This window comes from Chiloscyllium plagiosum, unplaced genomic scaffold (assembly GCF_037043375.1).
Source record: "Chiloscyllium plagiosum isolate Xiang-an unplaced genomic scaffold, Cpla_swu_hap1 HiC_scaffold_21, whole genome shotgun sequence".
In the NCBI taxonomy this organism is placed as follows: Eukaryota; Metazoa; Chordata; class Chondrichthyes; order Orectolobiformes; family Hemiscylliidae; genus Chiloscyllium; species Chiloscyllium plagiosum.
This window is the reverse complement of record NW_028270159.1, coordinates 33,436,057-33,463,909: the sequence shown is the minus strand read 5'-3', so window position 1 is coordinate 33,463,909 and position 27,853 is coordinate 33,436,057. Positions and strand designations below refer to the sequence as shown.

At 41.1% G+C, this 27,853-nt stretch overlaps 2 long non-coding RNA genes across 3 annotated transcripts in view; one reads left to right on the top strand and one right to left on the bottom strand.

Moving 5' to 3' along the window:
* On the bottom strand, positions 1-11,121 carry LOC122564780 (uncharacterized). 2 transcript variants are annotated; one of them, XR_006315998.2, is made up of 3 exons: positions 10,626-11,121; positions 6,645-6,885; positions 1-1,309 (listed from the first exon to the last, which is right to left on the bottom strand). It is a non-coding gene; the product is annotated as an uncharacterized LOC122564780 (long non-coding RNA). The 2 variants fall into 2 exon arrangements; XR_015760736.1 differs by having other exon boundaries at positions 10,662-11,121.
* LOC148146123 (uncharacterized) overlaps positions 10,687-27,853 on the top strand; it is a 26,274-nt gene continuing 9,107 nt past the window's right edge. The window contains exon 1 of the long non-coding RNA XR_015760737.1: positions 10,687-10,815. This is a non-coding gene — a long non-coding RNA (uncharacterized LOC148146123). The remainder of the gene's footprint in view (positions 10,816-27,853) is intronic.

The following is a 27,853-nucleotide window of genomic DNA, read 5'->3' as shown; positions in this document are numbered from 1 at the left end:
CTCTAGATCATTGAACACAGATCTTTAATAATTACATGAATACACATCCAGAATCAAAGGTATATATTGGAAAGTAGAAGTTTGGATGCTTTTTTTGTGACATTTTCACAAATCATGCAAGACTCTGCTGACATAGCATTTTTCATCTTTAAAAAGCACTGAAGTCATTGGAATCTTGCATTGTTTGGCAACATTTTTCAAATAAATTATTGACTAAATAATTTGATGTTTAGTCCAGTGCTACTGTGAATTTCTCTGCCTCATTAGATTTCTATGTTTTAATATTCACTATTGTAAATTAAAGAAAACATTTTTGCACATTTTACAACAGAAACAACATGCATTTATTAAAAACAATAAATAGTATTTGAATATGTATTCAGAACTAAAGGTTCGACATTTTCTAATAGTAGGTTTGTGACCGGAAGGTTACCTTCAGTGGTTCTTTAAGACTAGTTGACATGTATTCCAGTAACAGGAAACATGTTTGATGTGAATCTTAATGTATGCTACATATTTATGGATGTCAATCACCCTTGCTTAAAGACATATGAGTAAAATAGAATTCCAATCATAGGCAGAGACTTTGTTTCTTCCTCTGCATTTGAATACTGATTTGGCATGGCAGCATATAAACTGAATTTAAGCTTTCAACTGTGGACTACCAATGTGTGAAATGGGAGGTCAGCAGTCCCTTAAGAGTTTTATTTCAAATTTGTCATTCCTATGTGTCCTTAGGCTTTGATATTTCTCTTACCCTTTTCCAGTGTTGCACATGTTCAAACGGGATGCTCCAAATTAACACAATGCTGGAAATATCGTGTGCTGAGAACACAAGGCTTCCTGACAGAAAGTGGTAAGAAGCACTGTTGTTTAACAATGGCAAGGAAAAATCACACTACTGATAATGGCCCCAACTCTGTCATATGTAATAATATATTAACGTATCACAGCATACAGAATTACAATAAATAATACAAAGTTGTTGATTTCTTGTGCAAAAAAGGTACACATTAACATTCCTATTGTTATCACATGATGTGTTTCCTTTGTAGAGACGACATGACACTGTAAGGTTGTTAGATAGCATCAACACACCAAGGCAGATATTGGCAGCTCCTTGGAATCACTTAGTCACACACACATTCAGAACATGATAGACTCCCAGGTTGATAATCAGTTCTGATTTGCATTTTGTGTTCAGGCTTTTCTGACTATGCGTCCAGACTTCTTCCAATCGCGGAATTTCTCACGTTTTGTATAACGATTCAGAGATCTGGAGTGTGTTAAACTTCCAGATTTCACATGACTAAAACAAGACAGATGAACAACATAGCAAAGTCAGGCTCAAATGCTTCACATTAGAAATTAGAAAATGAAGTGTGGTGATTCTAAAGTTGGCAATTACAATGTTATCGCTTAAAGAAACATTAACATCATTGCCTTTCCGTTTGGTCTGTCAAAATTCCTGTACCACAGCTCAAAGCTAAATGTTCAAATTCAATTAATTAATACCTTATTCAAATTTACACAATAGAGGATAATGACTTCCTTCTGTGTGGTATGTTTATGTACTAGGGAATATTCTTAATTAGACAATGTGGTAAATTAGTAATTTTAATCATAATTGAAAGTGAAATTAACTTTCAGTGACCATTATTAGTATGTCCCAAGAGAATTGGGCACCACAGCAGTTTCCAGTTATGACAAAATTAGAGAAGAGTTCTATAAGAACAGGAGTGTATATTTGCTGATGAAAGTACAAAACCCTTACACCTAACTCAGTCCAGATTGAGGAAAATGACAATTATTAAAGACAAAGTTAATTTAATTATTAAAGACATGTTGCTTATCGGTGTACTCCAATCGTCTCAATGCTTGAATCATTCATTCTGCAGGAATGTTGATGTGTTTTTACAGGGCTTTCATATAAAGCAAAGACAAAACAGTAATCTAGGCAGAATTGGTTTAAATAGTGTTCTGAAAGTCTGCTATTTCTGACAGTGGCACTGATAAAATTGGGGCAAGGTGGATTTCAGCACTGAAGACATGTTGCTGAAAAAGAAAGGCATTATGGATTATCAAATAAATACGTTAGCTCGCTAATTTTGAGCTTAGAGCATTGTTAGGGTTGAGACACAAAGACTTTTGAAAAGAGGAGCTTTTTTTATCATGGCAATGAAATAATATGGCATGCAAAATTCAGTTTCCCTAGTTTTTGAACCTCCAAAAGGATATTAGGAGGAAAGCAAGGACATAACTTCATAGAATTCCTACAGTGTGGAAACAGGCCATTTTGGTGCAATAAGTCCACACTGACCCTCCAAACAGTGTCCCTCCAGACCCATTCCCCTACCCCTATTACTCTACGATTTCCCTGACTAATGCACCAAGCTAATGCACCCCAGAAGACTATGAGCAATTTAGCATGGCCAATTCACCTAAACTGTACATCTTTGCACTGTGGGAAGAAACTGGAGCACCCAGAAGAAACCCACACAGACACAGGGAGAACGTGCAAAGTCCATACAGACAGTCGCCTGAGGCTGGAATTGAATCCGGATCCCTGGCACTGTGAGGCAGCAGTGCTAACCTCTAAAACACCGTGCCTTGACAATTCCTTTAAAACAGCTCACAAAGACCTGTTCCCTAAGAGGTCTCAATAATAAATATGGTACAGCTTTAGGAAGTTGTCAGTCAGTGTACAATACAGACCACAATACATTCATTAACTTGCATTCTCCCATGCCAGCAATAATGAGCAGAGCCAGTAAATGGCAATCTGCAAGGCATAATATAATCAACACAGCAAGGACGTAATAAAAGGGAAGTGCTGATCTGAGCAGCACCCATTTTATAAAGTTATTAAGCACCTGGACATTGTTCAGACATTGTCAATACTTTCATCCTGACATAGTAAACACATTCCAGACAGTGGGATTATACCTAATTTGCTTCAGTAATAGAGATAATTTATATTTATTAGTGACTGCAAAGATAATTTATAATTCCCTCAAAGCATTTTCCTATTCCAGAAAGATCTTCTCTGATCTAAAGAATGAAATGCTAGTTGCAGGAATTAGCATTAGCTGCTTTTCTAGGTCTCCAGTGCTCTACTTAACCATTTTTACAGGTCACTGCAGCAGGCAGAACTCGGTGGAGAAGATCTTTATCAGACCTTCACCATCATCAAAAGACATTGTTTAAAGATTCTCAGAAATTACTCAATTCTGAAACATATTGTTATTCTCTAGTCAAGCAATAGCTATGTTTTGGATATTTTTTAATCAATCTGTTCAGAGACACACCTCTGGAGCAGGGCTTGAACCAGGGCTCCTGGCTCAGAGATAGGGACACTACTACTGTGCCACAAGACCCCTTAGGCTGTGTTTATATTTAACATTCTTCTGCTGATTTTTGTTGCTCTTATGTAATTTAAGTTATTGCACTCAGTTGTGTTTTCACCCTACGATCTGATGGCACTGCGATTTGTGAGTAAATGAGAGATCAAAAGGATGTTGCAGGCATATGTTTTGTGATGTGTAACATATGCTTACAGGCATGTGTATTATCAAAGGGGTATATTGTAGAAGTTGTGACACACCACTCCTCCTTTATTTGTTAATTTAGCGTAAATAAATTATGAGAGCCAAGAAGTGGCCTCCTGATATGTCGAGTCAAAGATAGATCGCTCACCACTTAATCTGTAGAGGGGTCACTCCTCAGTAATGTGCAACATTTCTGGTGTTTCTCCACCAGCGCATCAGGACTTGTACTAAGATCCCAGCTGTGGAGATTAGCTGCACAGGGTCTTGGCGTGTCCTAAACTTGTTCAAGGACCACTCTCCCTGTGGTCATTCAAATTTGTTAGTGACTTCTATTGTTTCCCATTGTTTGACCCCAAGTGTGTCTGCTGGTAGATCTTGTTCACTGAGTTATTGGTTTTATATCATGGGGAATACAAGCTTACTTATAGAAATGATACCATTTGTGACCATGAATAAAAAGAGCTGTGGTAGAGCTCAAATTGTTACCTTGTGGATGAGGAAGGATATTTATCCATCCAAGTTCATTCAGCTTAAAAAGAAACATTTCTGATAGCATTCTAATGGTTTTGCTTCCAATGCTGACCAAATGCTAACCATCTTTTGGTTACAAACACAGACGCATTTTAAATGTGCCTTTCAATAATTTGAATTTGTGGTTCTTGTTCTATTGTCACATTCTAGGTAAAACTAGTCTTGCATTGTTTTATTTTCAGTGTCGACTCTAACATGGGTTGCTATATATATATGTATATGGAGTTAATAAACCTCAAATGACAGAGAGTATTTCATGAACACTTCACTGCATTAGTTTTAATGAATAAGCCTGGCAGCTGTTGGGTTCATGGTGGGTACTTCAATAGAGATTTATTTCACGAATGCCTATAAAGGTCTTAATAATAACACAGCAATTATCCAGTCTGTCAGTTACAAAATAGCCCAACCACTGAGACTGTCACCATGTAAGGTGAAACATGTAATTGAACATACTTTGGGAGGATACTAGATTTTATAAGCACAAGATATGAATATTTAGTTCGAGGGCATTGGCTGCACAAAGAGGTCTGAAAAACAATTTCTTTCAATTTTCTGGTAAACCACTATTTATTTATTATCTGATAGCATTAATATTAGAAATTATTTAGTATACAAAATAGTTTAGTTGCATTGAATGACACCAGAAATCACTTTGCTCTAGGTTCTTTGTGCAACAATGATCACATTGACTATTTGAGCTGAGCATTGCATCCTACTATTAACAGACTGTTTCTTTTCATCCTCCGAAAACCTATGGCTATTTGTGTCTTTGCCTCTGTCATGTGCCTGTTGTTGCTGAAACTCTTATCATCTTCATCACCTCCAAACACTTCATACCAGCCTCCCAAACAATATCCTGTATAAACTACCAACCAAGATTTATTTCTCAATTTGTCCTGTTTTCTCCTCACCCTTCTCCTATTTGCACAATTTTCTCCAAAAACATAAGAAGTAGGATTTAGAAAATAGGCTATAAGGATTATTGAGCATGTGTTTTCATTCAATAAAATCATGGTTTAACTTGTATGTCATCTCCATAACCCTTGATTCCCTTTGTGCCCACAAACCCATCCATCTCAGTCTTCAAATTACTTTATGATCAAATATTTATAATACACCAGAATTGAGAATTCTAAGTGTTCACAACTTTCTGAGTGAAATGTCACCTCATCTCAGCTTAAACAGTCACAGGCACCCCTCCCTTACTTGAAAGCATTACCTCTAGTTCTGGCCTCTTCAGCCAGGGAAACAATCTCTCAGCATCTATCTTGTTAATGTCTTAAAACATTTTTACTTTTCAAAGAAATTGATTTTCATTATTCTAAACATTGAAGAACTACTCATTTTCTACTCATTGGGTAGCCTTCTTTTCTCAGGAATCAATCTAATGAACATTTGTAAGTCGTGTATGTTCTTTCCCTGGATATGAAGACCAGAATTGTACACAGTACTTCAAGTGTGGTCTCACAAAGGTTCTATGTAACTGCAGCAAGGCTTTCTTGTATTCTTCAATTTCCTAGTAATGATGGCTAATAAACCTTATTTATTGATTGTTCGACTTGTGTGTTCACTTTCCTTTTTGCTTCTTTAACTCGATCCTGTTCACTGATGGGTGTTGACTTTGTAGCTGTCCCAGAACTAGATTGCAGAGCACTTTCCCGAAAAACATATTCCTTGCTACATCAGTTGAAAACATGACACCTATTTCTTCATGTACCTGACCCTATAACACAAGCACCTTTCTCAATCCTGTCACTGTCTTGCAATTGTCAGACTGCTTGCTCCGTAGTGGATGAGCAGAAATTTCCTCTGATTAAGTATTGGGAAGGTTGAAGCGATTGTCTTTGGTCCCTGCTACAACCTTCTCTCTCTCTATCACCAGTATATCTTCCCCTCTCCTGCACCTACCTGAATCAGACTGTTTGAAGTCTCAGTGTATTGCTTGACCTTGAGATAGGCTTTCAGCTGCACATCTGCACCATCACCAGGATCTCTTGTTTCTGCCTTTGTAATGTCACCTGATTCTACTCAGCCTCTGTTGAAACCTTCATCCAGGTTTTTGTTACTTCTGTCAGAGTCTGGGAAAGGGGGCACCATGACTGGACAGGATGCACCTATTGGGGCTGCTGTACTCAGGTTGGGAGGGGGGCTCTGTCTCTCAGTCAGGAACAACACCCAGATTTTCCCTCCTTGACCCTGTGTCTTCAGGTTATTGAATAATCTGATCCTGATCCATGTTACTCTATGTAAACTTGGGGTCATCCGAATTTTTTGCCAGCCCTATCCTAATGAGCACCAGATCTTATTCATCAATCCTTGCCTGATATAAATATGAAAACATGTTGAGAGTTTGAGGCTTTTACATGAGCTATATAAAATGTAAGTCCTTTCCTAAAACATAAACAATTGTCAGCTGGCGCCATACAATTCTACTGTCAGAACGATTCTGCATCTTCAGTGATCTTCAATAATCTGAATATTTCGAGTAAACATTTAGAGTTTGATTTAACTCAAGACAGATGTTTAGTTGAGGAAACAACATACTTGCTGATAGAGACTCACCTGGAAGACCAGACGGGACGGGCTTGTTTCTTGGGTTTGGACGCTTGCCTTTGATATTCCATCCAGCCACAAACCAGTTCGTGAATGATCATCACGTAGAGCAGGAAGATGAGAACTCCCGGCTCCATCCTGGGATGCTGAACATTCGCTGCATTTGACAGGGGAGGCATGGAGTCAGGCTGGGGGTGCCGGTACGGGCGGGTGCCTGGGAGGTTGCGATTGCCCTGATTCACACGCTGAGCTGAGAGAGAAAGGAGAGCAAGCTTGGCAAAACCTCCCTGAGAAAACCAGAGAAGCGCCGCCGGCTGTCACACAACACTGTCCAAACACCCTGCCGCACAGTTCCACTGGGAAAGCAGGTTCCAATGGAAGCGCTCGACCTGAACAATTCCTTCAATAAGGACATTTCATTCCCGCAGAAGTTGCTGGAGAAACCGTATGTTCAATGCTGTGCGGGTTGTCTAACAGTTAAAGACAGGGAAGAGTTGCTGGGGAAATAAACAATAGGGTCAGCTGTTTAAATATTACCTATCCCTCTGTAACTCTGAAGTGAAAGGGAACTTGTAGATTGTGTCAGTTCTACATATACAGTGTGCTGTAAACCATTGTGTTTGTATTTAAACTTTGACGATAATCTGCTAATCCATAATTTGTTTCGCTGCATGGGCCAGTAAATGAACTTGCCTATTGGTGAATATAAACATGAACGGCGTTTAATTGATGGCAGAAAATGTTCATGGAGAGATGTATATACGCTGCTCTGTGCGTGACTGTATTTGTGTGGACGCTTTGTATCTATCTGACAGCTGGGCCTGTGGATGTATGAGTGTCTAAATGCATGTGCTCATATCTGTATGGCGTTTGTGTATAGGGAGTGAGTGTATGTATGGTTGTCTATATGTCTAAGAGCTGGGTCTATGGATGTGTTTGTGTGTAAATGTATGTGCACATATCTGTACGGTCTATCTGCATAGAGAGTGTGTGTGTGTATCCCAGTGGAGGGCAGTATTAAGAATTGCCTGCGCCACTGGATTGCTGGTGAGTTTGGGAACCTTGTTTGCTGATTCATGTTGTGATCCTTGAGGTGGGATGAAAGGCTCATGTCGTCGCCATGGAAACAGCTGGAATTGCTGAGCCGCGGTACATGCTTGAACTGGCTTTAATTAAATCGAGGGAGAGGTGAACTGAACCTCAAACTGCTGCTGCTGCTGCTGTCGCTGTCAATTTCTGACAGAGCTTATGGAAAAACAAACTTCAATCCCAATCAGCCACCAGGACTGAAATGAGCGTTCATTCTGTGTACAGATTCAAGCACCACGGAAACGGGCCATTGCCCGGAATGTTCTGCTTATGTGCTGCAGCTCTGCAACATTGCGGGTCCCAGCATTACTGGGAACCACCATCTACCTCCTGGTGCCACAGGAGGACAGAGCCACAGTACCCAATGATCTGAGTTGAGTGCATTAACCCCCCAAAGTGCCAACATGAGGATTTTTATTTTCAATGCCCTAATTGCTGTTAAGATATTGAATATTGGCATAAAAGAACATTCAATATAAATTCAGTCCGATAAATGCATAATGTTCCACTCCAATCTTGCGCCTCGTTCCTCATTTAATTCTGTCATGATTTTATGTGATTTTCCCGTGTATTTATCTTAGAGACTCTTGGGCGGGGTGGAAGGTGGAGAATAAACATAGATTAAGTCTGTTACGAAACAGGTCGCTCCACAGGAGGGACTTAGCTGATTGAGAGACTCTCCTACTCTTACTGCCTGCCATAGATATCTAAGATTTACAAGGTGAAAATCAGCCCGCTGTTTGAATGTACCTTCCACAGCCATCAAATTGTGGAACAGACTCAAACCTGGAACTTCCGGCTTGAAGCCGTGATATTACTCTCTGCACCACAAAGCCTCTATGTTCATAGCTAGCTTCCGCTTAAATACATCTAACACTGTACCACTTCCCACACGCGGTGGGCGGTCTCCTTCCCCTACCCTATGCCTGTGGTATGGTTATCCTCAAGCTATATAAAACCAATTGTCTCTCAATCTCTCTCCAATGGCGAGAGATGCCTGTGGTCCTTTAGGTTCATACTATGCACTACAGCCAGTCTCTCTGTGGCAGGACAACAGGTTCCACATTTTGGCCACTCTCTGGCTAAAGGAGTACTTCCTGGTTTCGCTGTTAGATCTCTTGGTGACTCCTGTACTGTTGGCCTTTAATTCTCCCTGAAGTGGAAGCATGCTGTGTGTCTAATCTATCAAAAACTTTCATCTTTCTAAAGATCTTGATTAAATCACATCTCAACCACTTTTTCTCAATAACATATTCTTACCAAACAGGCTAACCTCAGTTCCAGTGTCATCCAAGTGCACCTTATTGCACACCCTCCTCACTATCTCCTTGAGAGATGATGATTAGAGTTGCATGGTTCTCCAACTGTGGCCTAACCAAGGGTCTCCTTAACGTTAGCCTCACTTTCTTACTTTACAATCCCCCCCCCGCCCCTCTGGAAATGAACCCACTTCTGGGCTCCCTTTCTCATGGTCCCGTTAAGCTGTGCCACTGTTTTAGTGATATAGATATTCGTATCCCTTTGCTCCTCTACCCACTTTTGATTGTTATTTTCAAGGTGATCTGCAATCGCACCAAATAGCACATTTCACTTTGATCTGTCTTGAATTTCACAAGCAGGACGTCGAGATCTTTAGTCAACAAGTCCAGACAGGTTATGTCACACCTTGGATCAAGTGGGACTTCAATCCTGGCCTTTGGGCCCAGAGGTAGTGACAATACCACTGTACAAGAGCCCTCAATTTGCAAATTATATTCTCATACTTCCAGGCTATCGGCAGGTACAGAGATGTAATTCAGATTGAAATACTCTGGAAGAAATTATGATTTATGAGCTATCAATGTAATAGCATTTTGTTTCACTTTGACTAAACATGAGGCGGGGCTTCAGTCCAAATGGTTGTTCTCAATTGCTGCTTGTGAAAATGAAGATGATTAGATTGGATTCCCTACGGTGTGGGAACAGGCCCTTTGGCTGGCCCACACCGACCCTCCGAAGAGCAACCTACCCACACCCCTACATTTACACCTAACACATCTTTGGAGAGGAAAACCTCAGTTGTTAACTAAGCCACGCCAGACACAGACAGACTGAGGTCGGAATTGAACCCGGGTCTCCGGCGCTGTGAGGTAGCAGTGCTCGCCACTGAGCCACCGTCCCCCTACTAGCCTGGGAGGGAATGCACATTATTTCGCTGAAGTTAAACCATTTTACATCCATTCCTCAAGTACAAATCGGTACAGTGGAGCCGGTGTGAATGAAATACCTCGCGGAAACTTCTTAATTTGGTTAAACCATTCCAAATGAATATTGTGCTGGTTCAGTTGTTAACTAAGCCAACACATATAAAGCGCAGCGTCAGAGCAGAACTAATCAATTACTGATCGCTGTCTTAAACACGGCCAGACAAATGATGTGCAGGCTGACAGAAATCCTATTTGCCGTCGAGGTACTGCCTCCACTTTCGATTATTGGCTGAAATTAGTATTTAAAAAAAAACGTTTAGGAGGCGAGTTGCCAGCACTTCATTACACACGGAATTATTCTGTATTATAAAAGGACATTCATATACACGGACACTTTCCCCTGTGTTCTACCATAAACCCTGAATGCAGTATGAAACGCCCCTTCATTCCGGCCCGGTAATGTTGCCAGAGTGGGGTGGGGGAACACACTAGCTGGGTCGGGGATGGGGGAGCTCCAAAGACAGCAGAGCCAGCTGCCCCCCTCCCATGTGCTACAGCGAGAGACAGTCAGACACTGGTAACAGCTTCTGAGACTGCAGCACCTCACCCTTGCAGCAGCCCGGCGCCCCTGGGAAAGCTCTCGTTTCTTGTCCCCAACCCTCACGCACAATGACAGGGGACACTCACACATCTCCCCGGGAAATACAATACAAACCATGCTCTGACCCGCTGTGTGTGGGTTATACCGCACCAGATAAGAAGCGGCGGCTGGGATCCTGGAAGTTCCGAAGCCTCTGGAGAAGGTGGAGAGAGATGGCCACTATAATTACAGCGCCCACTCAGTGAGGGATAGACCGTGCGAAGCGGAAAGGTGAGATGCTGCAGTCTCGGAGTTGCAATCGAGAGTGAGTATCCTGTTAAAACAATGCCGGGAGGGCGGTGGATTGTCTCGGATGTTGCTGCTGGCTCAGGACTGAGGTTGAGACACTATTATGTGTCTCGCTGCATTTCTGTGCATCATTAGCACAATTCGTTCGCCCATCTAAGTAAGTGTAGCACCTTGTGGTTCGTAGCCAGATCTTTCAGTCAAACTCTAAGCAAACATTTTTATCAGTAGATCAACCTTTGCTATTGCAAAATACTTGTTAAGTACGAAAAACAATTAAAATAAAACAACAGGAGCCTCGGGATATTAAACCACATTTGCAAGACTGTTTTCTTTCTGATAATGCTCTCGGTATTTATTTTACTCTTGAAGGTTTAAATGCTTGTTTTCTTCAGGCTGGTCACCATGGCAACTGGGAGCACAACTGGGCGGCATTTTAAGCTTCAAGAACTGGGGAGATGGGATTAAAAATGAGAAAGGGTCAGGGAGGGGTAGCAGCAGACACACACAATTCCCTCAGCCCACAGGCTCCTGGGGGTGAACTCTCGGCCTCAGATTGAGATGTATTCACCCCGTGGCATCTGATCAGCCAGGACCTACAGGACTTCCAGAAGACATTGGAGAAAGTCCCACATAAAAAAACTAAGATAGAAATCCACAGAATTGAGGGCAAATTATTGACACAGCTGGGAAATCAGTTGGAAGGCAGGTGAGAGAAAGTTGGCAGGGAGGTACTCGAGTTGGCAGGATGTGATCAGTGGTGTCCCAATGCACGAGGCAAGGCATCCTCACCTCATTTGCAAGCAGGAGGCAGAAGAGGGAAGACATTCAAAACTGACAACCCATCTCACTGCCGGATATGGAGTATAACATTCTGACCTAGGCCTCTGGTCAATGGGTCAAGCTACTGTGGAGTTGGTGATTCATCCTGACCAGACCTGTGCTGCACTCAACCAGAGGATCTCAGACAGCTTCATGCTACTCAGGTATATGACCAATGCGGTGAGATATGTTGGACACCTACCTCATCAGCCTGGACCAGGAGAAGGCCTTTGACAGTACACAGTAAACCTGCAGGATGGGTGTGCTCTCTGGAAACAGGATCTGCAACTGGATACACCTCAAGTTCTCTTCTTGAAAGCTGATCTGACCCATGGTGCCTTACAAGTAAACATGTAAACACTGAAGAATATTCTACCCCCTTTTGCAAAAAAAAGTGAACATAGACAGAGTAGCACAGAATAAGCACAGGAGCAGGCCCTTTTTCCCACTATGTCTGTGCTGACCACAATACTAATCTAAACTAATCCCACCTGTTTGCACATGCTCTGTATCCCTCTATTCCCTGAATGTTTATCTGTCGAAAGAACTCAAACTTTGCTCACATTTCTGCTTCTAACACCTCCCCTAGCAGTGCATTTCTGGTACCTACCATGCTCTGTGTAAAACAAAACTTTGCTTGCACATCTCTTGCACATCTCTTTTAAAGTTTTCTCCTCTCACTGTAACCCTATGCCTCCTACCATTTGATCTTTCCACTCTGGAAAGAGACTCCAAATATCCACCCTATCCATGCCACTCAGCATTTTATGTACTTCAAACAGGTTACCCCTCAGCCTCTGACACTCCACTGAAAAGAATCAAAGCTTGTCCAACTGCTCCTTATAGCTGATACACTGCAATCCAGGCAACATCCTGGTAAACCTCCTCTGCATGCTCTCCAAAGCCTCCATAACCTCCCTACAGTATGGTGTCCAGAACTGTACACAATACTCCAAATGTAACCTGACTAAATGCAGTTGCAACATGACTTGCCAACTTTTCTATTTAATGCCTTGACCGATGAAAACAAGCATATTGTATTGCCTTCTTTACTACCTAATCCACTTGTGTGCAATTTTCAGACAGCTGTGACTTGGACCCCAAGATCTCTCTATATGTCAATGCTCCTAATGTTAATTTTCGTCTTGCATTTGACCTCCCAAAATGCATCATCTCACACTTGTCTGGATTAAACCATTTCTCCCCCAACTTTCCAGTTGATCAATATGCTGCTACACCTTTGATAACCTTCCTCATTATCAACACTTACAAAACCCAATTTACCAAATCAACTGAGAGATAGCTCATACATAAACAGGCATGATAGTACTCATCTACTTGTAATAACATACACTAACATAGATTTTATGTACATCTGTACATATGTCTGTATGTTTAATGTTGCTAACATTGGTACACAATTTTTAGTTAAAGTGAATAGCAAAACGCTGAAAATTCTTGAGAATAAAATGGCACTAAAGAAAATCAAAAAAATTCATATTTTGGAGTAAGCCAAAATCAAAGAATTTTAAAGGATCAGATACATCCACTTACACCCACTTGACAATTCTCAAAGATTAAGGTGCTCATTCTCCTCCTCTTGTCCGATACACATTTAAACACTTCTTTTATAAGTATTCATTTTTCTATTTAAAATTATTATGATTGTTGCTTCCATTACTGTTTTGGGCAGTTTCTTCTTTCATGCCATTTGTGATGAATTAGTACTATATTGCCATGCCTTCACTGTTATTGGGTCAAAGTCTTCAAACATTCTTCAAATAGCACTTTGGGTGTCTCTTCACCCTGGAACTGCAGCAAGTTAAAAATGCAGCTCACCACCATTCTCAAAGACAATTAGGCAATGTTTACTGCTAAGCCCGGGACACCCGGGCAATAATTGTAAACATTGTAAAACTAACATTGTCTGCTTAAAAACCAGTCAAACCAGACCATTTCTGATTTACCTTATTAGGGGTCGGCATATGAATAATGTCACAACTATAGACCAGCGGGCCTGACGTCAGTGATGGGCAAGTTGTTGGAGGGAATCCTGAGGGACAGGATGACATGTATTTGGAAAGGCAAGGACTGATTAGGGATAGTCAACATGGCTTTGTGCATGGGAAATCATGTCTTACAAACTTGATTGAGTTTTTTGAAGAAGTAACAAAGAAGATTGATGAGGGCAGAGTAGTAGACGTGATCTATATGGACTTCAGTAAGGCGTTCGACAAGTTCCCCATGGGAGACTGATGAGCAAGGTTAGGTCTCATGGAATACAGGGAGAACTCATCATTTGGATCCAGAACTGGCTCAAATGTAAAAGTCAGAAGGTGGTGATGGGGAGGGTTGTTTTTCAGACAGGAGGCCTGTGACCAGGGGAGTGCCACAAGGATCAGCGCTGGGCCCATTACTTTTCATCATTTATATAAATGATTTGGATGTGAGCATAAGAGGTATAGTTAGTAAGTTTGCAGATGACACCAAAATTGGAGGTGTAGTGGATAGCGAAGGAGGTTACCTCAGTTTACAATGGGATTGTGATCAGATGGGCCAATGAACTGATGAGTGGCTGATGGAGTTTAATTTCAAAGTTTGTGCGAAGATTAATTTAGATAAATATGAGGTAATGCATGTTGGGAAAATAAATCTTAGCAGGACTTAGACACTTAATGGTAAGGTCCTAGGGAGTGTTGCTGAACAAAGAGACCTTGGAGTGAAGGTTCATAGCTCCTTGAAAGTCGAGTTGCAGGTAGATAGGATCATGAAGAAGGCGTTTGGTATGCTTTCCTTTATTGGTCAGTGTATGGAGTACAGGAGTTGGGAGGTCATGTTGCGGCTGTACAGGACATTGGTTAGGCCAATGTTGGAATATTGCATGCAATTCTGGTCTCCTTCTTATAGGAAAGATGTTGTGAAACTTGAAAGTGTTCAGAAAAGATTTGCAAGGATGTTGCCAGGGTTGGAGGATTTGAGCTATAGTTGAATAGGCTATGGCTGTTTTCCCTGGAGCATCGGAGGCTGAGGGATGACCTTATAGAGGTTTATAAAATCATGAGGGGCATGGATAGGATAAATAGACAAAGTCTTTTCTGTGGGGTGGGGGAGTCCAGAACTAGAGGGCACAGGTTTAAGGTGAGAGGAGAAAGATATAAAAGAGACCTAAGGGGCAACTTTTTCACGCAGAGGGTGGTATGTGTATGGAATGAGCTGCCAGAGGAAGTGGTGGAGACTAGTACAATTGCAATATTTAAGAGGCATTTGGATGGGTATATGAATATGAAGAGTTTGGAGGGATTTGGGCCAAGTGCTGGCAGGTGGGACTAGATTGGGTTGGGATATCTGGTCGCCATGGACGAGTTGGACCAAAGGGTCTGTTTCTGTGCTGTACATCTCAATGACTCTATATAAAACGTGGACTATCATACTAGTTTTTTTAAGTTAACAATCACACAACACCAGGTTATAGTCCAACAGGTTTAATTGGAAGCACACTAGCTTTCGGAACGACGCTCCTTCATCAGGTGATAGTGGATGAAGGAGCTATCACCTGATGAAGGAGCGTCGCTCCGAAAGCTAGTGTGCTTCCAATTAAACCTGTTGGACTATAACCTGGTGTTGTGTGATTTTTAACTTTGTACACCCCAGTCCAACACCGGCATCTCCAAATCATAGTTTTGTTAAAAAGGGGCCAAAACACAAACAAAATGGTGACACCTTTTCAAATCAACTGACCCACTTAAGTTGGCCAATGTTCGTGAATCCAATGTAGTTCAGAAAAACTAATTGAAGCGACTATTTTATAGAAAGGCAATAAAACAAGTCTGCCTGCAGAAGGCCCAAAAAGATCCTTGTTTCCACTATGATTTACACCATATTGAAGATCTTCACATGTTTGAGGTGCAATTATCAAATGTGGAAAAAGTAAAGACCTATCAAATAGAGAATATTGAAACAAACTCCTATTTCAAGGAAGTCTTTCTTTGGCAGAAGGAGAAGAGATGGATGTTAGATTGCAGAACTGAAGCAGGGAGAAAGAGAGGACTGCAGATGCTGGAGAGTCAGAGTGGAAAAGTGTGGTGCTGGAAAAAGCACAGCTGGGTCAGGCAGCATCCAAGGAGCAGGAGCGTTGACATTTCAAGCATAAGCTCAACTCTCCTGCTCCTCGGATGCTGCTTGACTGGCTGTGTTCTTTCCAGCACCACACCTTTTGACTCCGATCTTCAGTCTGTAGTCCTCATTTTCTCTTAGAGAAGGAAAATGTCGAGGTAGGACAAGTCAAGAGGGCAGTGCCAAGTTGGAGGGTTGGATCTAGGATGAGGTGGGGGGGGGGGGGGGTGAGAGAGATTTGGAAACTAGTGAAGTCGAAGTTGATGCTGTGTGGTTGAAGGGTCCCAATGTGAAAGATGAGGCGCTCTTCCTCCGGGCATTGAGTGGCTTGGATTTTGCAGTGGAGGCGGCACAGGACTTGCATGTCCTTGGTGGAGTGGGAGAGGGAATTGAAGTGGTCAGCCACAGGACAGTGGGGTTGTTGCATGCATGTGTCCCAGAGATGTTCCCTGAAACACTCCGTGAGTTGGTGTTCTGCCTCCTCAATGTAGAGACTACATCGAGAGCAATAAACACAGTAGATGAGGTTGAAACAGGTTGGAGAAATCACTCTCTCTCCTGAGAAGAAAAAGGTGACAATTATTGCTTGAAAGAAACATTAGGAAATAAAGATCTAAAACATAACTAAAATATTCAATGAACTCAACTACTCAAATGTGGTGTCAGGTTTAACCCTTGTAACTTTAACCTATATATTATGATTTGCTTTAGTACTTGACGCTATCCTCCATTAACTCTGTTTGTGTGTGTGTGTGTGTGTGTGTGTGTTCACATGCACATGAGCCCAAGTGATGTCACATCTTCATGCATTTCCTGGGTTTAGCATGGAATAAAACTGCAATTTCTTTTGCACAAGTCAACCATGCTACCGACACTTTATTGCCTACAGTGAAGATAGTCAACAACAATTTAACTGGACAGAAGTACAGCCATGAACGAAAAAGAACTTAAACCTGTCTAGCAATCAACCGGGTTTGGTTTAAAAGAAAGAAAGAGCTGAATCACATAATGAGACAAAATTCCAAGGTATGGGGCATTAATGGTTTTGAGTTTTCATTATATTACAAGGAAGACACCAAAGCAGGAGAGGGTAATCAGACTTCAGGTTTGATCCACAAAAAGATGATGGCTGATCGCGTTGTGTTTTGACCATATTCCTATGTACTCTCACTCACCGTAAGACAGAAGCAGAAATTAGGCCATTCAGCCCATTGAGTCTGCTCCACCATTCAATCATGGCTGATAGGTTTCTCAACCCCATTCTCCCGCTTTTTTCCTGTAACCCTTAATCCACTTGACACACAAGAACTTATCGATCTCAGTCTTAAATGTACTCAATGACTTGGCTTCCACAGCCTTCAGTGACAATGAATTCCATAATTTCCCCACTCTCTGGCTGAAGACGTATCTCCTTATCTTCATTCTAAAAGGTCTTCCCTTTACTCTAAGGCTATGCCCTTGGGTCAGAGTCTCTCCTACCAATGGAAACATCTTCTCAACATCCACTTTGTCCAGACCATTCAGTACTCTGTATGTTTCAATTAGGTCCCCCCACATCCTTCTAAACTCCATCAGGTATAGGTCCAGAGTCCTCAAACATTCCTCATATGTTAAGCTTTTTGTTCCTGGAATGATTCTCATGAACCTCTTCTGAACACGCTCCAAGGCCAGTACATCCTTCCTGAGATTTGGGGCCCAAAACTGCACACAATACTCCAAAGATGGTCTGACCAGAGCCTTATAGAGCCTCAGAAGTACATTCCTGTTTTTATATTCAAATCCTCTTAGAATAAATGTCTTCATTATATTTGCCGTCCCAACTATTGACTCAACCTGCAAGTTTATCTTGAGAGAATCCTGGAATAGAACTCCCAAGTCTCTTTGCACCTCAGACTTCTGAATTTCCTCCCCATTTAGAAAAATAGTCTATGCCTCTATTCTTCCTACTAAAGTGGATGACCTCCCACATTGTACTCCATCTACAACTTCTTTGTCCACTCTCCTAACCTGTCCAAATCCTTCTGCAGCCTCCCCACCTCCTAAGTGCTACCTGTCCCTCTACCTATCTTCTTATAATCTGTAAACTTAGCCAGAATACCCTCTGTTCTTCATCTGGATCATTAATATATAAAGTGAAATGTTGTGGTCCTAACACTGAGCCTTGCGGAACACCACTTGTCACCAGCTGCCATCCTGAGAAGGACCCTTCTATCCCCACTCTCTGCTTTCTGCCAGACAGCCAAGCTTCTCTCCCAGCTAGCACCTTGCCTCTGACACCATGGGCCCTTAACTTACTCAGTAGCCTCCTGTGTGACACCTTGTCAAAGGCCTTCTTGAAGTCCAGGTAGATAACATCCATAACCTGCTTGTTGCTTCCTCAAAGAATTCTAGCAGATTTGTCAGGCATGACCTCTCTTGATGAAACCATGTTGAGTTTGCCGTATTTGACCACATACTTCCAATTATTCAGAAATCTCATCCTTCCCAATGGATTCCAAGATCTTACTCAAAACTGAGGTTAGACATCGGTCTGTAACTTTGCATCTTTTCCCTTACTCCCATTTTAAACAGGGGTGCCATGCTAGTGATTTTCACGTCCTCTGGTGCCCTCCCTGATTCTACTGATTTCTGAAACCTCACCACTAATGCCTCTACTACCTCTCCAGTATCTCCCTCAGAATTCTGGGGTATAGTCCATTGAGTCCAGGTGATTTACCCACCTTCAGGCCATTCAGCTTTTCTAGCACCTTCTCCTTGCTAATGGCCAACATACTTACCTCTGCCCCCTCACTCTCTTGAGTGTTTGGAAATTACTCATGTCTACTCTCCACTCACTCCCACTCAGCTCCATTCCTGAAGTGCCTTAGACTTTTGTCAGTCAATAGAATCAATCTACGTCCATCTTAAAAATATTCAATGACCCCACCTTCACCATCTTCTAAGGCAAAGGGATGCAAAATTTACAACACTCAGGCAAAAAAAAAAAAATCTCTTAATGTTTGTCCTAAATTTGTCAATCTAATTTTAAAAACATGGACTCATCCACAATAGAAAACAATTTCCATACCCACTTTGTCAAGAAAGGTGTTGTGAAACTTGAAAGGGTTCAGAAAAGATTTACAAGGATGTTGCCAGGGTTGGAGGATCTGAGCTACAGGAAGAGGCTGAACAGGCTGGGGCTGTTTTCCCTGGAGCATCGGAGGCTGACGGGTGACCTTATAGAGGTTTACAAAATTATGAGGGGCATGGATAGGATAAATAGACAAAGTCTTTTCCCTGGGATAGGGGAGTCCAGAACTAGAGGGCATAGGTTTCGGGTGAGAGGGGAAAGATATAAAAGAGACTTAAGGGGCAACTTTTTCACACAGCGGGTGGTACGTGTATGGAAAGAGCTGCCAGAGGATGTGGTAAAGGCTGGTACAATTGCAACATTTAAGAGGCATTTGGATGGGTATATGAATAGGAAGGGTTTGGAGGGATATGGGCCAGGTGCTGGAGGGTGGGACTAGATTGGGTTGGGATAGCTGGTCGGCATGGGCAGGTTGGACCAAAGGGTCAGTTTCCATGCTGTACATCTCTATGACTATTCAGGACCTTATATATTGCAATCACGTCACCCCTAGTCCTTTCAAACTCCAATGGAAATGAGCCTAGTTTGTCCAAGTATTCCTTATAAGGTAAACCACTCATTCCAGGTATCAATCTGGGAAATCTTCTCTGAACTGCCTCCAAAGCACTTACACCCTTTCGTAAATTAGACCAAGTACAAGAGATGTGGTCTCACCAAAGCCCTATAGAACTGAAACAATTTCAATGTTCAATTTCTCCTGTAAGAATGATAGCATTGCATTAATTTTTGTATCTGCATGTTAGCTTTTTGCAACACATACACCATACCACTTAGATTCCTCTGCACCTCAGAATTTTGCAACTGTTTTCTGTTTAGGAAATACTCTGCTCTTTAAAATTCTTCCTGCCAGAGTAAACAACTTCACATTTTTTTCCAGATTATATTCATCTGCCATTTTTCTCACACTCACTTGACCTATCCATATACATAGAACAGAGAGACCTAGGGGTTCAGGTACATAATTCTTTGAAGTTTACATCCCAGATAGATAGGGTGGTGAAGAAGGCATTTAGCACATTTGCCTTCATTACTCAGATCTTTGAGTATAGGAGTTGGTACACTATGTTGAAGTTGTACAGGATGTTGGTGAAGCCTGTTCTGGAGTTGTGTGTCCAGTTTTGGTCATTCTACTATAGGAAGGATATTATTAAGCTCGTGTGCGTTCAGAAAAGATTTATCAGGATGTTTCCATGAATGGAGGTTTTGCGTTATGAGGAGAGGCTGGATAGGCTGGGACTTTTTTCACTGGAGCATAGGAGGTTGAGAGGTGACTTTATTGAGGTTTCTAAAATCAAAAGGGGTACAGAGAAGGTGAACGACAGGTGTCTTTTCCCTAGGAAGGGAGATTTCAAGACTACAGGGCATATTTTTAAGATGAAAGGAGAAAGATTAAAAAACAAATATGGGGATTTTTTTTTATTAAACATAGCGAGTGGTTCGTGTATGGAATGAACATTTAGAGGAAGTGGTGGTTGTGGGTACAGTAACAACGTTTAAAAGATATTTAGACGTTCATTAATAAGAAATGTTTGGAGGGATATGGGCCAGCGCAGGCAGGTAAAACAAGTTTAAATTTGGGATTATGATCAGCATGAAAATGTGTTGCTGGAAAAGTACAGCAGGTCAGGCAACATCCAAGGAGCAGGAGAATCGATGTTTCGGGCATGAGCCCTTCTTCAGGAAGGATTCTTGAAGAAGGGCTCAATTCTCCTGCTCCTTGGATGCTGCCTGACCTGCTGAGCTTTTCCAGCAACACATTTCAGCTCTGATCTCCAGCATCTGCAGTTCTCACTTTCTCCTATTATGATCAGCATGGACTGGTAGGACTGAAGGGTCTGATTCCATGCTGTATGACTCGAAGACTCCATATCAGTCCACAATCTCATGTCCTCTTCATAACATCTTATCTGCCAAAGTTTCAACGGGCTATCCAACTACTAGCTGACATCAAGTACCTCAGTTACAGTTAATTTGCTCACACTAGGCAAGAAAATTGAGAGTGTTACCTGTCATGATACTTAAGATCCTTAAAGGCAGTGACAGATAAAATCCTCAGAAGCTTTACTATACCTTCCTGCAAATAAGCAAGCTGCTAGAAGTCCTGGATCACAATCTAATTATGTTGCTTTTGCTTTCCAAAGTATCAGAACTGCTGTTAGAAAGCATAATGACCCAGTTTTTTTTGTGTGTGAATGATTAATGTGTTGCATTATTGGGCCAAGATTCAGTAAATATAACATAGCAAATGATTTATTAATGCAATTGTAACTGGCTTAGTTTTATTGCAGCCACCACCATCTTTCGACACTGGGGGTGTATTGCTGTGAATGGATGGAGAGAATTATTCCATCATATTTTCTATAGCTGTCCTAAGCACAGGAGTTTAGACTGACTCCAGGCCCACAATTGCACACTTCAACTATGGACTGCTCCCTGAGGAAATCTGTTGAGCCCTTGAACTCCTGAAAGATTAGTCTGGCTCAATTACACAGGACGATTAATCAACAGAATAGGTTGGCAGCCTCTTGATGGATAATCTTCACTTGGAGGGCAGCACACTTTTCACATCAGCTGCATTTTGTAGTCACAGTTCTTGTACTGACTGCAAAGAAATCCATCACAAAGATTTAGTAAGCTTTGGGGACACTAGTTCCCCTTTCCCAATACAAATTTGTTTCCAGCACCAAGTCAAAGAAATCTCCATGTACTGGGCAACAATGATGTCACTGAGCAGGATAATAAGCCTATTACTTGGAATTTTTCTCACAAACACTAACTGCCTTCCGTTTTGATTTTATATTTCTTTTACAAGAGATAGTTATTTTGGTGAAGTACCCATATCAAACTTCAAAAAAAGTGAAAATATGATGAATGTAATATTCAACCAATCCAAAACTATTCTTTCAGAGTCAGTGACGATGTTTAGCTGTAATGATGAAATTTAATATACCAACATTTAGAGATAAAATCTCTTTCAATATGATACAAGCTTTTCGACAGTTTATAAACAGCAAGACTAAATTATAAGGATGGAAGATCTCACCAGCTCAGATTTCCTATTGGCTGCAATCTAGTGGCTTCTGAAAGAGCATAGCATCACTGACAACAATTTCGGGATTTAACTACAGACTCCAGAATTTGCTGTCAGTTTCAGAGGAGTAAGGACATCAAATGTTGATCCTCTCAATCCAAACACATGATCTGGGGCCCATGTTATTATCCTTCTTACTATACCTTCTTATGACTTGCTAAAGGGAAATGTCGATAGGTGTATTTAACAATAGCTAAATACAACATGCGGATAAAAGAATCAAGAGCATTTGCTACAAGGTAGCTGACAATAAATAAAGTGTGATGGGATTCACCTCAACTAAAGCTTTGTAAATTTTAGAATGGTGCATTATCAATCAGTTTCAGAATAATCAGGGTGTATGTCACTAGCTCCAAGTTGTTGCTATAGGGGTGTTGTTTTATGGCTGTTTTCGGCTTACATTTTGCGTTGCTTTCATTTAAAAGAAAAATTCAATAAAGTTGTGCAGAAGCTGATTGAACCAAGTCAGCATATTTATTGTACCTGCTATGTTTTCAGGTTTTACCTTTTTGCTATTTTCAGTGCATTGGATATATTCTGCACCACTCCTTCATTGTGACAATTGACAAAGGAGTGCAGTCTATGAGTGAGAACTAATTTAAAGCAAAACGTCTTTTATTTGGAAATTGAAACTATTTACAATTATTTTTGCTTTAAATAGTCAGTACAATTAACAGGTGGGATTGTCTTAGTGATTGAAGGCTGAAAATTGCCATAATTTTAACAGGTAGAGTAGGTATAAAGCTCAAAAATATCTACTTAAGGAGGTAAACTAAGTTCAAGAAATACATTAATTTAGTGGTACTTTATCATTTACCCCGATGCACAATTTTGCTGAGTTAAAATCTGGCTGTGCCATATACCAAAGCAGGTAAGAGTATATATATATATATATATATATATATATATACACACAAATTATATACATGTTGGAGTTTAGTCTTGGCACCAAATAAAAGGGTTGTGGAATGTCAAGTGTATTTGATTTAAAATGGTATACACAAAGAAAAATGTCAATTGGACAAAAACTGTGCTTAAACATGTAACAGAGAACATTGTTAAATATGTTGGACCCATTCAGCATACTGAAATTTAAATTTGAGATTTTGCCCAGCAAATAATGTCAACAATTATATGATAAATCACTATAATTTTATTAAAGTCATCTATCTTCATGGAGGGTTTATTGTTTTACATAAATCTACTTAAAAATGTTTCATTGGGTCATAAAAAAATTACCTTGGCCTTTCTCATTTTTTTTGCCAGATGACTTTTTTTCTTAGTAAGATTATTTAAATGGAAATGAAGTGATTGGTTAAGTAACTTACTTCTGTTGAAATTGACTGACCATCATTAGAATCTATGATTAAATTATCTTCTTTGTCTCTGTTCATGTTAATATTCAGTGTCATGGGAGTAGAAGAAGGCCATTCAACAAATTGAGTTTTCTCTGTCATTCAATGAGATCATGGCTGATCTGATAATCCTCAACTTCACTTTCCTGTCTTTTCACCATAACACTTGATTCCCTAACTGATTAAAAATCTGTCTATCTTAGCCTTGAATACACTTAATGTCCCTCAATAACCCTCTGTGGTAAAGAATTCCACTGATTCACTAATCTCTGAGAGAAGGAATTCCACCTCATCTGTCTTAAATAGGTGTCCCCTTATTTTAAGATTATACCCTCTGGTCCTAAACTCTCCCATAGGAGGATACAACGTTTGCACATCCAACCAGTCTTGTATGTTATAATAAGGTCACCTCTTATTCTTGTAAACTCCAATGAGTACAGGCCCAACCAACTCCTCATAAGATAATCTCCTCCTCTGGATTGCCTGCTGCAACATTAGGCCCCAGCCTTGGTTCTGAGAGAGCAATTGGGCTCTTCAGGCAGAAGGTGGAGAGTTCAAACTGCCCTCAAGACTTGAACACATCATGTACGTTAACATTCCAGTACAGCACTGACGTCTGTGCTGTTAGAGATGCCATCTTTTGAATGAGCTGTTAAAATTGTTTTCTCAACTAGCACCATTTAAAGAAGATCAGGTGAGTTAATTTGCATTAAATGTCACTAATGCTGATGATTTAGTCATTATCTCATTGGTGTTTGAGAGAACTGGTTCTACAGAAGTTGGCTACCATGTCCTCTAAATTACATCAAAAGTAATTAATTGATTATAAAATATTTGTGAAAAACACAGGCAGATGCATGTTCTTCATATTAATCTGTTTTAAAGGATCATGTAATTATGATGCGTAATGTTGTAGAAATGTCTTGCATGTTTGCTCGCATTTAGCTATCAAGACTTGGATGGGTTGAATGGTCTATTTCTACACATACCTTCTGGTACAAATAAAATATATTTTTGAAAAAAAAACTCGTGGTCACTGGATATTAACACAGAGATGAAGAAGATAGTTAATTTATAGATTCTATTAATGTTCAGTCCTTTTTAACAGAAAAGCCACTTGAATAATCTCATTAAAACAAATTAGATGGTGATCAACGTAAAGACACCAAACTCAGATCTGATTCTGTTCTGAACTAACCCATTGTTTTTGCTCATCTACCTCCAATTAAGAAGCACAAACTTGAATTCATATCCCTCCAACACTGGACCAAAACTATATCATTTTCACCAGCTTTGAAGTACTTCCATTGTCCTTCAGTCCCATGAACCTGGATGTCTTTTTTCTTTGCTGTATCATTTATGCAAATCCTCAGTATTCAATCTTTCAAGGTGCTTCAAGCATATCACTCAAAATTGTACATTCACATTCAAAACCTATGATTATCACTTGCTTTCTGTTGGAGTGTGTTCTTTCAGTGCATTTATCTCTGTAAACCATTTTGGAACATTATTTAGATAATGTGTTATTGAGTTTAATGATAAACATTTTGAGTCCCTGTTTGTATCAGGTTCCTAGGTTACACAAGGAGCTGCAAAATTGTGCTGCATGTATATTTTTATACATAGAAAAATACAGCGCAGCACAGGCCCTTTGGCCCTCGATGTTGCGCCGATCCAAGCCCACCTAACCTACACTAGGCCACTATCCTCCATATGCCTATCCAATGCCCGTTTAAATGCCCATAAAGAGGGAGAGTCCACCACTGCTACTGGCAGGGCATTCCATGAACTCACGACTCGCTGTGTAAAGAATCTACCCCTAACATCTGTCCTATACCTACCACCCCTTAATTTAAAGCTATGCCCCCTCATAATAGCTGACTCCATACGTGGAAAAAGGTTCTCATGGTCAACCCTATCTAAACCCCTAATCATCTTGTACACCTCTATCAAGTCACCTCTAAACCTTTTTTTCTCCAATGAAAACAGCCCCAAGTGACTCAGCCTTTCCTCATACGATTTTCCTACCATACCAGGCAACATCCTGGTAAACCTCCTCTGCACCCGTTCCAGTGCCTCCACATCCTTCCTATAGTATGGCGACCAAAACTGCACACAATACTCCAGATGCGGCCACACCAGAGTCTTATACAACTGCAACATGACCTCAGGACTCCGGAACTCAATTCCTCTTCCAATAAAAGCCAGTACGCCAAATGCCTTCTTCACCCCACTATTTACCTGGGTGGCAACTTTCAGAGATCTGTGTACATGGACACCAAGATCTCTCTGCTCATCCACACTACCAAGTATCCGACCATTAGCCCAGTACCCCATCTTTTTGTTACTCTTACCAAAGTGAATCACCTCACACTTACCTACATTGAACTCCATTTGCCACCTTTCTGCCCAGCTCTGCAGCTTATCTATATCCCGCTGTAACCTGACACATCCTTCCTCACTGTCTACAACTCCACCGACTTTCGTATCATCCGCAAACTTGCTCACCCAACCTTCTAACCCCTCCTCCAGGTCATTTATAAAAATGACAAACAGCAATGGTCCCAAAACAGATCCTTGCGGAACACCGCTAGTAACTGCACTCCAAGATGAACCTCTACCATCAACTACTACCCTCTGTCTTCTTCCAGCCAGCCAATTCCTAATCCAAACCTCCAACTCACCCTCAATGCCATACCTCCGTATTTTTTGCAGTAGCCTACCATGGGGAACCTTATCAACTGCCTTACTAAAGTCCATATACACCACATCTACTGCTTTACCCTCATCTACCTCCTTAGTCACCTTCTCAAAGAATTCAATAAGGTTTGTGAGGCAGGACCTGCTCTTCACAAAACCATGCTGACTATCCTTGATCACATTATTCCTATCTAGATGTTCATAAATACTATCCCTTACAATTCTCTCTAAGACTTTGCCCACAACAGAAGTGAGACTCACCGGCCTATAGTTACTAGGGTTATCCCTACTCCCCTTCTTGAACAAGGGAACCACATTTGCTATCCTCCAGTCTTCTGGCACTAATCCTGTAGACGAGGACATAAAAATCAAGGCCAATGGCTCTGCAATCTCCTCCCTTGCTTCCCAGAGAATCCTGGGATAAATGCCATCAGGCCCAGCGGACTTATCTATTTTCACCCTTTCCAGAATTTCCAACACCTCTTCCCTACATACCTCAAAGCTGTCCATTCTAATTAATTGTGACTCAGTATTCACATCGGCAACAATGTCCTGTTCCTGAGTGAATACTGACAAAAAGTATTCATTCAGTGTCTCCCCAATCTCTTCAGCCTCCACACGCAACTTCCCACTACTATCCTTGACTGGACCTATTCCTACCCTAGTCATTCTTTTATTCCTGACATACCTATAGAAAGCCTTTGGGTTTTCCCTAATCCTACCAACTAAGGACTTTTCATGTCCCCTCCTTGCTGCTCTTAGCTCTCTCTTCAGATCCTTCCTGGCTACCTTATAACTCTCAATCGCCCCAATTGAACCTTCAGGCCTCATCTTTACATAGGCCGCCCTCTTCCCTTTAACAAGGGATTCCAATTCCTTATTAAACCACGGCTCCCTCACACGACCCTTTCCTCCCTGCCTGACAGGTACATACTTATCAAGGACACTCAATAGTTGCTCCTTGAACAAGCTCCACATATCAATTGCGCCCTTCCCTTGAAGCCTACTATTCAAAGCCATGCATCCTAAGTCGTGCCTCACCGCATCATAATTTCCCTGCCCCCAGCTATAACTCTTGCCCTGCAGTGCACACTTATCCCTCTCCATCACTAGAGTAAAAGTCACCGAATTGTGGTCACTGTCCCCAAAGTGCTCACCTACTTTCAATTCTAACACCTGGCCTGGTTCGTTACCCAGAACTAAATCCAGTATGGCCTCACCTCTTGTTGGCCTGTCTACATATTGTGTCAGGAAACCCTCCTGCACACATTGGACAAACACCGACCCATCTAACGAACTTGAGCTATAGCTTTCCCAGTCAATATCTGGGAAGTTAAAGTCCCCCATAACAACCATCCTATTACTTTCACTCTTCTCCTGAATCATCCTCGCAACCCTCACTCTTCTCCTGAATCATCCTCGCAATCCTACAAATCTGAGCTCTTCATTTGGACTGATCCTTGAAGGAAACTGGTGTCAACCCCAATAGACATGCAAGGATATCATAGCATTTGTAATTTTCAATAGGTCATTCTGCCCAACCTGTCTATGTTGGCGTTGCTGCTCTATAAGCCTTTGACCGCTTGCTTCATCTTTCACCATCAGAATACAATCCTGTATCTTTCTTTCTCAAGTACTGAAATAACTTTGTGTTAGATGCATTCTTGATGCATTAAAGAAATGAAGCAATCCCTTTACAGACTATGCATGAAACTTAATCAACTTCAATTCAGCAAATGCTATTCAGCAGGTTATTACTTGGCTTCTGGGATGTGCATTCACTAAATAAATAAGTGTGTACAGTGCATGTACATATTTAATTGGACCAAGTGCTGCTTAACTCTGC